The sequence below is a fragment of the Capricornis sumatraensis genome, chromosome X (genome assembly GCF_032405125.1).
Source record: "Capricornis sumatraensis isolate serow.1 chromosome X, serow.2, whole genome shotgun sequence".
Taxonomy (NCBI): domain Eukaryota; kingdom Metazoa; phylum Chordata; class Mammalia; order Artiodactyla; family Bovidae; genus Capricornis; species Capricornis sumatraensis.
Genome location: NC_091092.1, coordinates 9016123 through 9034318, shown reverse-complemented (window position 1 = coordinate 9034318; position 18196 = coordinate 9016123).

The following is an 18196-nucleotide window of genomic DNA, read 5'->3' as shown; positions in this document are numbered from 1 at the left end:
TTGCCATGTCCTCCTGCAGGGGATCTTCCCAACCCAGGGATCGAACCCGTGTCTCTTATGTCTCCTGCACTGGCAGGTGATTTCTTAACCACTGGCACCACCTGGGAAGCCCAGGCTTTGGAGTCAGCCCTCTCATTAGTCAAGTACACTAAGTACAGGTGAAGTGGTTCAACTTGTGGCTTCTAGATCTGTGCTTCCTGCCTGCCTGTCAGGTCTCCCTACCTAGCTTTTAAATCCCAGAACTACCATTCACTAGCTATGTGATGTTAGAAAAGGCAGCTAATTCAGTTGCATCAACGTGCTCATCAGTGAATTAGTGACGATTATACTTCAGTAGGGGTATTGTAAGGATTACATGAATAATATATGGAAAGGACTTAGAACAGGGCCAGGCACACAGTAAGTGCCATACAAGTATTAGCTCTTGTTATGATTTAGGGCTTCCCAGGTGGCGCTAGTGGTAAAGAATGCACCTGCCAGTGCAAGATTCCTGGGTCGGGAAGAACCCCTGGAGGACGGCATGGCAACCCACTCCAGTATTCTTGTCTGGAGAATCCCATGGACAGAAGAGCCTGGCGGGCTACAGTCCATAGGGTTGCAAAGAGTCGGACACAACTGAGCACAGCACATAAAATGGTTATGCAGAAAATATCTGATAGCAGAGGGACCAAAGAGTCTGTGGTTGTGGCTTACGTGGAATATAAAAGTGTGACACAGTCATTTACTGTGCAAGAAAAAATCATAGATCATCAGAAAAAATCAGGAAAAGGGGAAAAGGTTGTAGCAATTGCTCATTTCTTTGATACCCCCTGATAATGTTTCATTAACTCTTCCTACCCTCACCCTACTTGATCATTTGTATGGGTACAGTGAAGACAGACTTCCTGACAGTGGAACTGACAAAAACAGCCCTAACGGAATATTTATGGTACTCCTCCCTAAGGCCTTTTGGGTTCGGAGTAGACTTCACTTATGTAGTCTGGAAGGATGTTATATTGACAGTAAATAGGATTTGCTTCCCAGCAGTCTCTTGCTCTTAATTTATATTACCCAAAGGCCCTAGAAGCCACAGATAATCTTTAAGGAAGAATCCTACAACCTATCTCCAGTGCTTTCTCTCTAGTGTGTTCTCTCATTAAACCCACATGCCTGGCAGGTACTACCCATCTTGCTTTAATCTTGATTCAGTCTGGATCATGGGTAATTGTCCTCTCAAGAGTACCTTCAATTCTCTGAGCTCATAGTCATTTTTAATCCACATTCCTCTGCCACTCCCTAGCCCTGAATCAATCTTCTCTCCTGCTGCTCCAAGGGACTCCCAGACTCCACGACTGCTGCAGTTGCTGCCACTGGACAAAGTCCTGATGACAAGGTGCTCAGAGATTTCATTTATACATTCACGAGCCCAACGTTCAGCGGGAACAGGAAGGGTTCTGTCCCATCCTACAGCCATTTTACTTACTCCTTTTCATCTCTCCATGCTGTGGTCTGCGGAAGAGCAGAGCACTTGGGGTTCCACAAGTGAAAACCCCTCCCTCTTATGATTGCATCACGATGATTGGCCTAAGCTGATCCGAGTACTGTGCTACTGAATCAGATGCCCCCTTACTGATGGGAAAAGCATGCATAATTTTGCATGCATTCTTCTACCTTAGCTGTGTGTGAAACAGTATTTTTCAGATATTAACCTATATTCCTGTGGCTCCTTTGGGCATTTCACTCTTTTGCCTTCCTGTCATTCAGGCAGATATCCATGAAGGTTTGTAGCAGGGTTTCCTGGTTTTTGTCTTTCTGTAAAAACCTGAGCCCATTATTCTAGGAGCCTCTGAGGCAAAAAAAAACCAAGAATGACAGGGAGGAGGATTTTTCCCAAATTAGAGAGAAGGCCCTGCCCCAACCCAGTGGAGAGGAGAGAAGGAAAGGAAGTGATAAGAGCAGAGATTCCAAGGAGGAAATGCATGCAAGTCATGCTGAGATGGATGAGGCCCTGGGCAACCTTACAGAGTTCCTGTGCTATGGCATACAGAGGAAGCATCTGACAGAGGTTTTAGAGTTGAAGGGCCATCAGACAAGAATGAGGGACTTTCGGCAGCAATCTCCAAGGATTGACGACCCAGACAGACCTTTGTGACGTATGATTCAAGGACCAGATATCCGTCTCCAACCAACATCTTTACTCCTCTCTCTTTTTTTTTCTCTCTCCTTTCTGCACTGGGAATTTTAAACACAACCCTGAAAAAATGGAAGAATCCAAACTTTATGAGAACTAAATTTATGCCATCCTAGGGGAGTGATAATCTCAAAATAGAAATTAGGTTGATTCGGTTTTAAGTTTTGTTTCTGGCTCTTTAGATTCTTAAAAAATAATGTTTACAGACTTCAGTGTGTGAAAGGTTTGTACACCCAAGTTTGTGAGCACTGCTTTTTTTGCAGCGCTTTCTCTCTGCTGCTAATATTTTTAATAAATATTGACAGACATGTAAAAGAGTGCTTTCAAATGTGTTCTACAGAGCTCTGTGTCCCAGACAAGTTTCTTATGGCCCTAGGTAGAGATTGAGGGGAGGAGGAGATTAAAGGGAGCAAGTTGTCAGGAGTCTAGTCCCCCCAGCACAGCCTTTCTGCAGATTACTTTCCCTATTATCTGTTTACTGTGAAGATTATTGTAACATCCACTTTAAATAGAAAATTCAGCACCTCAGAAAGTTGGAAAGTCCTTTATGTAAAGTATAAAATAATTTATAACTATACTATGGAATATACCTATACAGGCATAGCAGTGGTTTTTATTTTCATTTTGACTGGTTTTGTTTTGCCTGTATGATTTTGGAACCAGTTCTGAAAGCAATCCCCAAGGTATTTTAAACAAAGACAACAGAGGAACATGCCTTCTTTCAAAGGTAACTATTTTGAAGGTCAGTACTTATTTGCATTTTGACGTTCTCATGTTTGTTAAAGAAAGTCAGTCTCTTGACCAGCGTCACATGCTACATTTTCACAGTCAGTACAGTTCGGGTAAAACAGGACTAATACTTCTGTTCCTTAAAACGCAGGGGCAGGGCTTTGAATAAATTATAGTTTCGTAGGAACTACTAAGTGAAATATTCTTTGGCAGTTAAGTTTATTAGTTTCATTGAAATAATCTTTCCCATTTCACAAACAATCATCCTTTAACAATATTGGAAATGATGTTCTCTTTCCAAGTTTCAAGGAAGAATACTTGGAAACGATTAACATGTTCCTCCATCACGTCTTACTCCCTTAATTCAGTGCTGACATACTGGGCATTTCTTCTTTCTTAAGACTATCCAGAACTTTACATAGGGGAATTCCTTGGGCTCTGAGATGTAGCAGGAGCCCTCTAGCAGGGGAATACTGCCAGAGAAGAAACTATCTCTGTCTAGATCACTGGTTTGTACTCAGCTTTCTCTTGGTCAGCACAGTCTGAGAGCCATTTGGGTTGGGTTTGCTGTTAAGGAGTTCAGTTCACACAACAGGTAGCTGCTGCAGAAGATTTGGATGTCTTACATTACTTCATAAAACCCTCGGTACTGATGAGGTTGGTAAAGACTAGAGGCAGAAAACCTCTAAGAAAGAGGGGGAGTTCCATTCAGAATGCCCTGCTAACGCTTAGTGGACAGAAGGAATCAGAACTAATCAGGACAGTAGGATAATCTGGGCTTCCCACGTGGTGCAGGGGTAAAGAATCTGCCTGCAATGCAGGAGCAGCTGGTTCGATCCCTGAGTCGGGAAGAGCCCTTGGAGGAGGAAATGACAACCCACTGCAGTATTCTTGCCTGAAAAATTCCATAGACAGAGGAGTCTGGCAGGCTGTAGTCCATAGGGACGCAGTCAGACCCGACTGAGCAACTGAGCAGGCACACACAGGGATCTCTGGGGTGGTTAGCCACTCTCAGGCAGAGCAAGATGCATGTGTTTTAATGAACAGTAGTGCTGTCTTTGGTCTCTGCTGCTCACTCTCTTTTCTCAACAAGTCAGAGTCTCTAAACACCTATTTAATATGTGGCATCTTCTTTTCCAAATGGTTTTGAATTTAGCTGATTTCCAAATTGAATGCAGAGAAGCTCTCCTCTTAGTCTTCTCTGGATTGAAACTTGAGGTGATAATAAGAAATACATGGAAATCATTTGAGCTCATTGATTTCATAACTCAGTGTAATATAAAATCTCAAAGGATTAAATGTTCAGCATCCTTAGTCTGAATATTAGAAACTTATTGCTGTGTCTGTAAACCAACGTTTCTATGTTGGATAGGAATAACAAAGAAATTACAAATAAAAGATCAATTAATTAGTATGAGAAAGTTAATTGTACCACACTGGACTTGAATAATAAATTTATCATAAATGAATAATAAAATTTTAAAGTGAAAAGATCATTTTACTGAACAAAGATGTTCAGTGTATTTAGCTAAAAATTTTGAATGCTTGAATTTCTTTCCTTCTAATCTTTGAATTAAAATAATGTAAGAAGTCAGAAAAAAGATCAGTTAGAAGTTTTAAATATATCCAACTCTACAATGAGATGCAGCTCTAAGTATTAACCTATTTCTTTTACAAAGACTCATGGTTTTTATTTCAGAAAATTATAGTTATACTTGCTTAGTGTTTTGCATTTTCCTTTAAACTTAAATTATTTTAAGTTAAGCAATATTGTAAAAATAATCTGTGACTCAAAATTCGCTTTTAATATTTGAAAAAAAACCCTATGGCTCTAGTCAAGAATATAGAATATACACTCAAAATTTTCACCATTCTTCAAAGAGTCACAAAGTTAGAACAAATGACTTAAGCGTTTTAGTATCTCCTTCTATAAAGAAATCCTTCCTTTGTGAAACCCAAACTACTCAGAAAAAATATTTCGGCTTTTTAAAATCATGTTCATTTGTTCTACTTTCTTACCGTCCTTTCATTACTTCAGTAAGCAGGAAAGGAAAAAAGGAAGGAGCATTTTTTTCTTAAGTAAACTCAGTGCTGTCATAAAAGGTCTTACCATTGTCCCTGTTCTGAAAGAAAACAGACTTAAACTTCTAACCTCATAAAACAAATCATGTGTGAACTCTAGGTTGTTCTTTCCACTGCTGCTCTTTTCTCATTATTCAAAATGCTAATTTTTGTTCAGTTACACAATCACTAGAGTTGCTCAAGAGAAAGAGCTTTTACCTATCAAAATGTGCATTGGATTATACAATCTTTCCTCTCTGTCACTCAATATTTGGCACCCAGTATTTTATTTGGCAACATTATCAGCTACCAAATTTTCTCCTTTTATTGAAGTGTCTTTCATTTCTATAACCATGCCTCCAATTGCAATATTCTCACCTCTTCCTCTTTGTATCAGTCCTTCTTCATCTCATGTCTATACCATTAAATGACTTCTAGGCTGTTTTCCTGTCTCCAGTCTCTTCTGCACATTACTGCCAGGAGAGATTTTTATTAAGCCACTTCCCAGATTAAAACTTCAATGGTTCTTTAAGAAGCAGATAATTCCCCTATGATTTAAACTATTCAAAGCATGAAGCAAATATTAAAACATTCACATGCCTTTTTATAAACCTTCCCTGGTGGCTCAGACAGTAAAAAAATCCACCTGCAATGCAGGAGACCCGGGTTTGATCCCTGGGTTGGGAAGATCCCCTGGAGAAGGGAATGGCAACCCACTCCAGTATTCTTGGGCTTCTCTGGTGGCTCAGACAGTAAACAATCTGACTGCAATGCGGGAGACCTGGGATGGATCCCTGGGTTGGGAAGATCCCTTGGAGGAGGGCATGGCAACCCACTCTTATCTGGAGAATCCCCATGGATAGAGGAGCCTGACAGGCTACAGTCCCCAGGGTCGAAAAGAGTTGGACATGACTGAGCGACTAAGAACAGCATAGCAATAATTATAGAAGTTATAAATATATTTTCCCAAAATATCTTCCACAATTGAATAACAATGCAAAACTCTTATACAATAGAAAAACAACAAGAACCTACTGTATAACACAGAGACTACATTCAGTACCTTCTAATAACCTATAAGGGAAAAGAATTTGAAAAAAATATGCATATTTATAATTGAATCACTTTGCTGTACACTTGAAACTAACACAACATTAATTACACTTCAAAAAATAAAAAATGCAAAAGCTCAAATACAATATTAGCAAATAGCATTCAACATTGCCTTAAAAATAATATTCTTTGTTAAGTTTCATTTTAGCTAGGTAAACTTGTGGCAATATTAAGAAATGTATTGCTATAATTTTCAAATTAATAATTATAGAAGGAAAACCATATGATCATTCTTAAAGATGCAGAAGAGGAATGTGTTAATACTTCTCAACTAATCCTTCTTTTAAAAATACTTTATAAAGTTGATAAATATTATATTTTCAGTCAAAGCCACAGTCATTAATGAGGGAACACCACAGAAGCATTTTCAGCAAAATCAGAAACAAGGTAACAGTGATTTCATCATTTTATTTTAACATGGTTCTGGAAATACCAGCCCAGTTGAATTAGAAAAAAAAAAAAAAAGATATGTAAAGTGTTGGAAAGGAGAAAGCAAATTTTATCTTTATTTATAGGTGATAGGATTCAATAAGTGGAAAAATCCAATAAAAAGAACTGGAAAGCCATTGGAAGCAATGAGCCAGTTCAATAAGTGACCATTAACAAGATAAATAAATAATAATTAATAATTTCCTGTGACTAAGTAAAAACCAGCTGGAAAACAAGGACAAGGAAGTTTTTCTTTATTATTGCAGTTGCTAAGAAGTCCACTAAGCCTCTTTTGCCTGAATATGCTAAAATCAGTGATTTTCTTGGGGATTAAGAAGGAATAATGTATTCTGACATGATGAACTGGCATCCAGCTGCGGCTCAATGAAAGCTATTTCCTTCCTTCTAGAAGCTCTGACTTCAACCTCTACACCTTCCAACTGGAAGTCAACCCTGAACTAAGGCCCCAATAAGATTGGGAAGATCCCCTGGAGAAGGCAATGGCACCCCGCTCCAGTACTCTTGCCTGGAAAACCCCATGGACGGAAGAGCCTGGTAGGCTGCAGTCCATGGGGTCGCTAACAGTCGGACACGACTGAGTGACTTCACTTTCATTTTTCACTTTCATGCCTTGCAGAAGGAAATGGCAACCCACTCCAGTGTTCTTGCCTGGAGAACCCAGGGACACGGGAGCCTGGTGGGCTTCCATCTATGGGGTCGCACAGAGTCGGACACGACTGAAGCGACTTAGCAGCAGCAGCAGCAAGATCTGCAGTATGTCTCTTATGGAACTGGTGCTTTCCTTGGTGCCTGTGGATGAATGAACTGTTAAGGACATGGGTGTGGCTGGGATCTCCTTAGCAACTCACTGACAGCAGTCCCTAAAAGTAGAGAAGCTGTCCCCATGTCCTGATCAAAAACAGGGCAAAGATCAATAAAAAACTTTGACCTCAAAACTCATAGTTCCTGATTCTGGATAGTGATTTACCAACATTTCTCACCTCACTATTACCCTTCTTATAACTTGCCTTCCTACACACACACCCACCCCCCCCACCCACCCCCCCACACACACTGATAAAGTTGTAAATGACTGAAAGTGTAATAAATATCTGGTCTCCCCTCTACCCAACCAGAAGCTCCGAAAGTTTCCAGTTCAAGAGAAGCTGAGGGGACTTCCCTCGTGGTCCAGTGGTTAAGAATCTGCATTCCAATGCAGGGGATGTGGGTTCCATCTCTGGTCAGGGAACTAAGATCCTACATGCCCTGGGGCAACTAAACCCTCCAGCTGCAACTAAGACCCCATACAAGCAAATAAATAATTAAAACAAAGAGAGAGGGATACTGAGACTGTTTACACAGAATGTTTTCAACTACAGAAAAAGATCTCTGGATTGTAGCAGAGTAACATGTAATTAATTTCTTCTTCTGTATACTCAGTTATGCTTCCTAAGGGTTTCCCTGGTGGCGCAGAAGGTAAAGAATCTGCCTGCAATGCAGGAGAGCTGGGTTCAATCCCTGTGTTGGGAAGATCCCCTGGAGGGGGGCAGTATTCTTGCCTGGAGAATCCCCATGGACAGAGTAGCCTGGTGGGCCCCAGTCCATGGGGTCACAAAGAATCGGACATGACTGAGACTAAGCGCAATACTTCCTAAACTGTCTTAGTATCCTATTGCCTTATCACTGGCTTGATTCATTGAGGCTGGTCTCTAAGCAAATGGGAATCAGAATAGATCTAATATTCAAGTTCAAAGCTATAGATAAAAAGAAAAACAAAAGCAAGTCCAGGAGAATATCAGTAAGACTTTCCTTGAGGCAGGATGGCAGAGTAGGGGAGCCTCCGATGGAGAAGCAAATCTAGCGTTCCTGATCCAAGAGACGCTGTTGAGGAAACAGTTGGATTGCTGTCTGGGTTGAGCCAGGAGTCTTTTCAAAGGTTATAAAGACTTTCCGCATCCTATTAGGACAGGACTTAGAAAAGGACCTGATACCCAGACAAAACCCAACTTGTCTGTGCTCCCTTCTCGTTGAATCTCTGTCCTTATCCCTCGCTTCCGAAATCCTCTGTTATGGATTAGGATTCAATCTTAATTTAGTGCTCTGGTGAGACTTGCAGTCAGCTGGGATCATGGTTCTATTTTCTTATGTGCAAGGTGATATTCCAAACACACAGCTTTAACAACTGCTTTGTGGACTGACCATCATTGGCTATCAGTGGCAATACCTATTATTCCTGATGTAGGACATTGTAGACTTGCTCTTAGGTGATTCCATGACACCTGTTCCTAGCTACATTTTCCCTCTCTCCACAGATCAATGTATGAACAGAAACTGTAATTGTACAAATAAATAGAAAAACGAATAATGAGAGAGGCTGAAGCAGTCCCCACCCAAAAGACAACTAGACAAATATTGGATATTAAGTGTTTGATAGAAGGACAAACACTTGCAGTTGTTTATTCAAGGCCATGCTTGTCAAGCTGTTCTCCCTTGGAAGTTTATGCCCCTCTTTCCCTTCATACATCTCGCTGACCAGAAACAATCCCCCTCAACAGTCACAATCAGGAGTGTGACGAGGTAGACTGATTGAAAATAGGAAAGTAATCAAGGAGTGGGAGATAAGATTGGGAGTCCAGATTTTGAGCTGGTTCTGACTCCCTGGGCAGACAAACAGAAAGTAGGGCAGCAGAAATTGCAGAGGTGTTCAGAAGAGATAACATAGGCAGGACAAAGTGCAAGAGGCCATGGCTGCCACCAGGATCCCAGCTGGTCTCAGCCATTCCCACTCCACAGACAAAGAAAGGTATATCATTGGGTACTCACTGAGTATCCAGGTACTTAATCAGCCCCAGGACACAAGTCTTAATATCAGTCTTTCCAACTGAAACATCCTACTTAAATTCTACCCACTGTATCCCCAAATCACACTCCAGGCTTCTCTGTTACCAGCCACTTTCCTGGGAAGTCTTTAAATATTTCGATTCATAATATTTAAGGTAACCAGGGTATTTTAATGAGAATTGACAAGTCACAGGCCCAAATTTTAGGATAAAGGAAAGTATGCAGCATGAACTTAACTGTAGTTTCTCTCCCCCAGACAGACATTAGATTCATAGTATCCCAAATCATTAGTGTTTTCTCCATTAAGCATTGATTAGTTCTTTTTAATTGCTTTGTGGTCTTTGAAGTTGTAATGATCTTTGGATATACTTAATTTTCACTTTGTAAATGGGCAAGAAGCTGGCAGAGTGAGGTATATTTGAAAAGTTACAGTTGAAATTGACCTAATAGCTATAGACTCTAAAATTCAGAGAGAGTAGCACTCTCTCTCATTCTCTCTTCCATTCTGTTTATCTTCTCTTAATATCAATGTTTGCCAGTATTTTTCTAGATAAATATGGCTTTGGGCCCTTCATAGACCTGAAAGAAGCTGTATGATTGATGAACTCAGGTACATTCTGAAGACAGGGATTCCTGGTTTCCAGAGAAGGCTGACGTCTTGATACACTGAAGCACAGGATAAGGGAAGTCGTTTAAAATGTCCATGCTTTCAATACCTCACCTGTGATCCAACTTCATTCAGTCGCTCCTGTGGGCTGGCTGCCCAGAGAAGCTTTTTAATGATGTGATTATTCTAACTCAATTGGCAGGGAATGAAAGGAACAAAGGAAACCTATTTCACAGTTGGCTGGTCATTCAAAAGCATCCTACCTTAAAATGTCAGCTAATTAAGAGATGGTAGGAGGGAGAGATTTTGCTTGAGCACTTAGACCTTGTTATCAGATCTCATTGTGATTTTTAATATTATACTTCAATAAAACAAATCAAAAACATATTACATATCCAATTTTATTTGAAAACTGAATTTCTATCACTCTCACCACAGACAGACATTAGATTCATAATCTCCCAAATCACAGGAACAATTAATTCCCAAATTAATGTTTTCTCCATTAAGCACTGACCAGTTCCTTTTAATTCCTTTGTGGTCTTTGAAGCTGTAATAATCTTTGGATATATTTAACTCTCACTTTGTAAATGGACAAGAAGCTGAGAGAGTAAGGTACGTTTGAAAAGCTACAATTGGAAGAGACTTAATAGCTACAAACTCTAAAATACAAAGACTTGCTATTCTGTTCTCTGAGAAGAAGACACATGCAGGAGAAAGCAACATTGAGGGTGACAATTTTAGTTAAATTTACTGAGCACTTACTATGTACCAGACTTTGCTCTAAATATTTTACACTCAATTATACCCTGTGAGAAAGGATGTTTGTTATCGTAATTTTTCACATTAAAAAAAAAAGATGTTAAATGACTTGCTCAAAGTCATGTGTGCTGTGCTTAGTCCCTCAGTCGTGTCCGACTCTTTGCAACCCATGGACTGTAGCCTGGAGGGCTCCTCTGTCCATGGGGTTTCTGCAGGCTAGCATATTGGAGTGGGTTGCCATGCTCTTCTCCAGGAAAACTTCCCAGGAATTGAACCAAGGTCTCCTGCATTGCTGGCAGATTCTTTAGCAGCTGAGCTACCAGGGAACCCTGCTCAAAGTCCTACATATAGCAATAAAACCAGGATTTGTACCTATGCAGTCTGACTGAAGAGCCCAAATTCATAACTATTGTGCAGTTCTGATAAAAATATAAAGCCACAGATATTCTTGGGCATCAATAAACACTCGCAATGAGAAAGTATACTAGAGGATTAAAAGAATGCATGACTAGAAACAAAGGGCTAAATTCAGTCTGAGCAATAAATTATTAAATCATCCTATAACCAAGTTTCTATAAGGGGAGAAATATACACACACACATACATATACACCTGCAAGAGCTTAGAAATGAGGTTTCTATCTGAAAGCTACACAAGTAAACGCAGCCAGAGTGAGTGTGAAGAGTAGACTGTAGGACACAATCAAAGGACTGCCTGACAGGACAGCAGCACACACGCACACACCCAATACACCACAAGGCTGAGGCGTCAGCCAGATGGAGGGGGAGAGGGACCGTGCTCCAGGCAGAAGGGACAATATGTGCCAAAGCCAGGAGATGAGAGAGACCATGGTGCATTCACGAAACAGGGACAGGTTCAGTATGGTCAAAGGAGGGAAGAAGGAAGAGTAGGGGGACAGGGCTGTGGAAAGCTTGGCTGTTTGGAACTCACCCCAGCGCAGCAGGAAGCCAGCCACTGAGGGGTCTGAAGTGAGACATGGAGGAACACAGGTTGGAGGGAGATGTCAGGCGGCAGAGTATGTTGGACTCTCCACACCCCACCCCATGGCAGAGGCGAGGAGACCTGTTGGGATCGCTGCAGTCATCCAAGCGAGACAGAGGATTCCTGGATGCAAGCAGCCATCCTTGATGGGCAAGGTTGGCAGACGTGGTGCCTGGAAGGAGGGGACTGATGGGGGATAGTTCAGAAGTAGACAGATGGGGTGTGGGAGTGAGGCAGAAGGCAGGGTCAGATCTGGGCAGTGGGGTGGGTTGGCCATGCCTTTCACTGAGAGTGAGACCCCTCAGAGAAGGAGGGGAGTGGGAGGGAGAGGGGCAGAGGGAGCAGAAGGAGGAGGAGGAACCGTTTGAGGAGGAAGTGGAGGAGTTCAGGTTGACAAAAGTTGAGCTGTAGGAGTCAGTGAGTTGCCTACAGTGCCCAGTTGATGACGTGAATCTGGAGTTGGACTGTGACATCTGCCCCGGAGATAAAGATGTGGGGATCAGCAGCCTCTGCGCCTGTGGGTGGATCAGCTGGCTAGAGGAAGGAGAAGGAAAATGGGAACCAGGAGAAAACTGGAGGCTCAGACAGCACAGACCAAATGTACATCCCATGGCGTGCACAAGAGGGACTTCTGGAACATCCCAAAGTCAATATCATTTCTTTCCTCACTCCTTCGCTTTCCTGCGCACTGTGTATCTGTGTTTCTGGAGGTGGGGTGGCCTGGGAAAGGGCGTGTCATCCTCTTCCTCTCCATGCATCCTTTGGGCTGTATTTGAGGGCTCTTGGTGTTCCTCTTCTTCTGAGCAAGGCGATGAGCAAGGCGATTTCATTTCCCCCCTCCTCTTTCAGGCTGTTTGTGCAGTTCTGTCTGCCAGAGCCTGTTGGTGGAGACTTCTAGACATGTACATTAAGATGCAGCATAAAGTAGCAGTGAAGAGCGTGGGTAGGGTGTCAGAATCCTGATGGTTGTCATGGTTACCTAGTCATTAACATGGCTAACAAATAATGCTTGAGAAGCAGGCCATTGCCTGGATGTCAGGAATCCTTGTGAAGTCAGCAGCTTTATAGACTCAATTGATTTTCTGTAATGTAATATAACTCCACTTTATTCTTTTAAGCACTGAAAATTTGCCTTTTAATTGAAAAAGATGCTGTGTAAAGAGAGGGGTGTAGAATGAATTACAGGGAAAATTTTCAACATGAGATCATTTTAAAGTAAGATAGTAGTGGCATTCCCAACGAATCCCACACCTCGTTATATGCTTTGAGTCTCATTCCAACATCCTGTCCATCATATCATTATTGTGCTTTGTGGCCTTATAGTGTCTTAATATTTTAGGAGTGCAATGACATCACTGACATCCAGCCCATGTATATTTCCTAAAGGGGACGAAAAATCAGCCTGAAAAGAGGTAAGGATTTTCCTCTAATCTACTCCATTGTGCTTCCCTTGTGGCTCAGCTGATAAAGAATCTGCCTGCAATGCTGGAGACCTGGGTTTGATCCCTGGGTTGGGACGATCCCCTGGAGAAAGGAAAGGCTACCCACTCCAGTATTCTGGCCTGGAGAATTCCATGGCCTGTATAGTTCTTGGGGTCGCAAAGAGTCGAACATGACTGAGCGACTTTCACTTTCACTCCATTGGACAACACCTTAAATCATAGAAACAACACTGACTCTTTTACGTAATCTAGATGAGGGTGGTTCTTTTGCTTTTTGCTGTTACTTTGTGAAGGCTTACTATGACATAGGAAGCTTTGTTGATTAACAGATTGGCTGCTTTGGATGGGAAGAGCTCAGGATAATAGTGAAGTATATCAGTTCAGTTCAGTCGCTCAACTGTGTCTGACTCTTTGTTACCACATGAACCACAGCACACCAGGCCTTCCTGTCCATCACCAACTCCTGGAGTCCACCCAAACCCATGTCCATTTAGTCGGTGATGCCATCCGACCATCTCATCCTCTGTCGTCCCTTTCTCCTCCTGCCCTCAATCCTTCCCAGCGCCAGGGTCTTTTGAGGTCAATGAGACCAGGTCAATGAGAGAGCTCTTCGCATGAGGTGGCCAATGTATTGGAGCTTCAGCTTCAACATCAGTCCTTCCAATGAACACCCAGGACTGATCTCCTTTAGCATGGACTGGTTGGATCTCCTTGCAGTCCAAGTGACTCTCAAGAGTCTTCTCCAACACCACAGTTCAAAAGCATCAATTCTTTGATGCTCAGCTTGCGTTATATTCCAACTGTCACATTCATACAAGACCACTGGAAAAACCATAGCCTTGACTAGATGGACCTTTGTTGACAAAGTGATGTCTCTGCTTTTTAATATGCTATCTAGGTTGGTCATAACTTTCCTTTCAAGGAGTAAGCATCTTTTAATTTCATGGCTGCAATCACCATCTGCAGTGATTTTGGAGCCCCCCAAAATAAAGTCAGCCACTGTTTCCACTGTTTCCCCATCTATTTCCCATGAAGTGATGGGACCAGATGCCATGATCTCCGTTTTCTGAATGTTGAGCTTTAAGCCAACTTTTTCACTCTCTTCTTTCACTTTCATCAATAAGAGGCTTTTTAGTTCCTCTTCACTTTCTGCCATAAGGGTGGTGTCATCTGCATATCTGAGGTTATTGATATTTCTCCCAGCAATCTTGGTTCCAGCTTGTGCTTCCTCCAGCCTGGCATTTCTCATGATATACTCTGTATACAAGTTAAACAAGCAGGGTGACAATATACAGCCTTGACGTACTCCTTTTCCTATTTGGAACCAGTCTGTTGTTCCATGTCCAGTTCTAACTGCTGCTTCCTGACCTGCATATAGGTTTCTCAAGAGGCAGGTTAGGTGGTCTGGCATTCCCATCTCTTTCAGAATTTTCCAGTTTATTGTGATTCACACAGTCAAAGGCTTTGGCATAGTCAATCAAGCAGAAATAGATGTTTTTCTGGAACTCTCTTGCTTTTTCCATGATCCAGCAGATGTTGGGAATTTGATCTCTGGTTCCTCTGCCTTTTCTAAATCCAGCTTGAACATCTGGAAGTTCACAGTTCACGTACTGCTGAAGCCTGGCTTGGAGAATTTTAAGCATCACTTTACTAGCATGTGAGATGAGTGCAATTGTGTGGTAGTTTGAACATTTTTTGGCATTGCCTTTTTTTGGGGATTGGAATGGAAACTGACCTTTTCCAGTCCTGTGGCCACTGCTGAGTTTTCCAAATTTGCTGGCATATTGAGTGCAGCACTTTCACAGTATCACCTTTCAGGATTTGAAACAGCTCAACTGGAATTCCATCACCTCCACTAGCTTTGTTCATAGTGATGCTTCCTAAGTCCCACTTGACTTCACATTCCAGGATGTCTGGCTCTTGGTGAGTGATCACACCATCATGATTGTCTGGGTCATGAAGATCTTTTTTGTATAGTTCTTCTGTGTATTCTTGCCACCTCTTCTTAATATCTTCTGCTTCTATTAGGTCCCTACCATTTCTGTCCTTTATTGTGCCCATCTTTGCATGAAATGTTCCCTTGGTATCTCTAATTTTCTTGAAAAAATCTCTAGTCTTTCCCATTCTATTGTTTTCCTCTATTTCTTTGCATTGATCACTGAGCAAGGCTTTCTAGCTCTCCTTGCTATTCTTTGGAACTCTGCATTCAAATGGGTATATCTTTCTTTTTCTCCTTTGTTTTTCGCTTCTCTTCTTTCATTATAGGGAACTGGAATGCAAAAGTAGCAAGTCAAGAAACACCTGGAGTAACAGGCAAATTTGGCCTTGGAGTACAGAATGAAGCAGGGCTGAGGCTAATAGATTTCTACCAAGAGAACGCACTGGTCATAGCAAACACCCTCTTCCAACAACACAAGAGAACACTCTACAGATGGGCATCACCAGACGGTCAACACCAAAATCAGATTGATTATATTCTTTGCAGCCAAGGATGGAGAATCTCTATATAGTCAGCAAAAACAAGACCAGGAGCTGACTGTGGCTCAGATCATGAACTCCTTAGTGCCAAATTCAGACTGAAATTGAAGAAAGTGTGGAAAACCACTAGACCATTTAGGTATGACCTAAATCAAATCCCTTATGACTATACATTGGAAGTGAGAAATAGATTTAAGGGACTAGGTCTGATAGACAGAGTGCCTGATGAACTATGAATGGAGGTTCGTGACATTGTACAGGAGACAGGAATCAAGACCATCCCCCAAAAAAATAAATACTAAAAAGCAAATTGGCTGTCTGAGGAGGCCTTACAAATAGCTGTGAAAAGAAGTGAAGTATATACCCTTAGCCAAATGCTGAATATCTCCTAGACACTGTATCATTGCTTTTCTTATCAATTCCTATCAATCAACTGAGGGATGATCATTTCTTGTTCAAAGCCTGCTTAGAAAATGACTTTCATTGCTTTTTTTTCCCTTGGACTAACAATACCTGTAATTGGGAAATATTTAGAAAATACAAATGAGTGCCACTTGGAGTTCAAAGTCAAAACTGCAGCTTGAACAGCATAGAGCAGGAATGCTGGAAGGCAAGGCAGGAAGAATGGAGTAAATGCAGGAGAGACTACTGCTCTAACCTCCACACAGATCTTTCCAGAAGTTTGTGTGGCATAGGAAACACAGCTGGGACAAGCAGTCTCTACTGAGACTTTTCTCAAAGCTAGTCAGCAAGGTCTCTACTGTGCTTTCCGCTTCTCCTCCTCCCCTTCCTCCTCTTCTTTCTCCTCCTGTCTCTCCCCCTCCTCCCCTTCCTTCCCCTCATTCTCCTCCCCCTCCTCTTCCTTCTCCTCTATCTTCCTCATCAACCTCCTCCTCCTCCAACGTACATAAATCAGGGTGGGAACAATTGTCAAGGCCGGTTCAGAGCAGGCAGGGAGCCAATTCAGTCCTATGGAATCTTCCACTGTCAGCTGAAGAGAAGCTGTGTGTGTGGGCGGGGGGTGTATGTGCCCACACACATGCATGGATTTAAAATAAGATCTCATTTGCAGCTTTTTAAAAAATTATGAAAGTTATACCTGCCCATTGAGAAAAATCTATAAGGTTCAGGAAAATGTAAAGAAGAAAATACATATTACCATGTTGTTGTTCATTCACTCAGTCATGTCCGATTCTTTGTGAATCCCACGGACTGCAGCATGCCAGGCTTCCCTGTCCTTCACTATCTCCCAGAGTTTGCTCAAACTCATGTTCATTGAGTTCTTGTGGCCATCCAAGCATCTCATCCTCTGTCGTTCCCTTCTCCTTCTGCCTCAGTCTTTCCCAGCATCAGGGTCTTTTCCAATGAGTTGGCTCCTTAAGGAAGTAAGTAAGTGTTAGTCGCTCAGTCATGTCCAACTCTTTGTGATCCCACGGACTGTAGCCTGCCAGTCTCCTTTGTCCATGAGATTTTCCAGGCAAAAATCCTGGAGTGGGTTGCCATTTCCTTCTCCAAGGGATCTTCCCTACCCAATGATCAAACCCATGTCTCCTGCTTGGCAGGCGGATTCTTTACCACTGAACCACCTGGGAAGCTCTATAATCCAGGTAAGCAGGTACAAAGTAAGTAGAAAGTCACAATGACTCCTTACAGAGTTGGGAAAAATTCTCTTCTTTCAAGAAGTATAACCACCATTTTAAATTTAACCTCATGTTGTGAATTTCAGGGTCAATAAATAGATTTGCAGTTTATTTTATAAATCACTTTAAAATAAATCTCTTCAGGTTTCAAACTTTAGTCTCTATTTTTCCAATTTCAAAGATAAAATGTTCTTATGAAGATCAAATAAAATACAAACGTATAACAGAGATAATGAAATTGTCTCTCATCCCCTTCACTTGGAAAATCTGTGGAAATATTCTGTTTATAGCTTTGAGAATATTCCTTAAGAAAATTTTCTTGGGGGATATACAAATATATTTCTTTGCAAAAGTGAGACAATACTGAAAACATAGTTATTATTCTGCATGTGTATTTCTAATTTTATCCATTCCTACAAAGCTTGCAGGCTGCACTTTCTATTTGGAACATATTCCAGGTCAATAAATATACTTCTACATCATGTTATGAATCACTCACTATTCAATAGGATTGTTTCTAATTTTAGGATTTTTTTCTGATAATAAATTATATACGCTTGCTGCAAAAATTCAACGGATACAAATGGTATAAACTAAGAAGTGAAATTTCCCTGTGTATCTCCCTTTCCCTGTCAAGCTTGTTGTTGTCACTCAGTCGTGTCCGACTCTTTGCGACCCCATGGACGGTGGCACAGCAGGCTTCCCTGTCCTTCACTATCTCCCAGAGTTTGCTCAGACTCAAGTCCATTGAGTAGGTGATGCCATTCAATCATCTCATCCTCTGTTGCCCCCTTCATCTACCTGTCGAAGTAACTATTGGTATCTATTCTTCCAGTTTTTTCTTTGCAAAATACTAATCTCTCTGCCCACCCCCGTCACATACACACACAGACACACATACATTCTTTTGCACAAAAAGAGA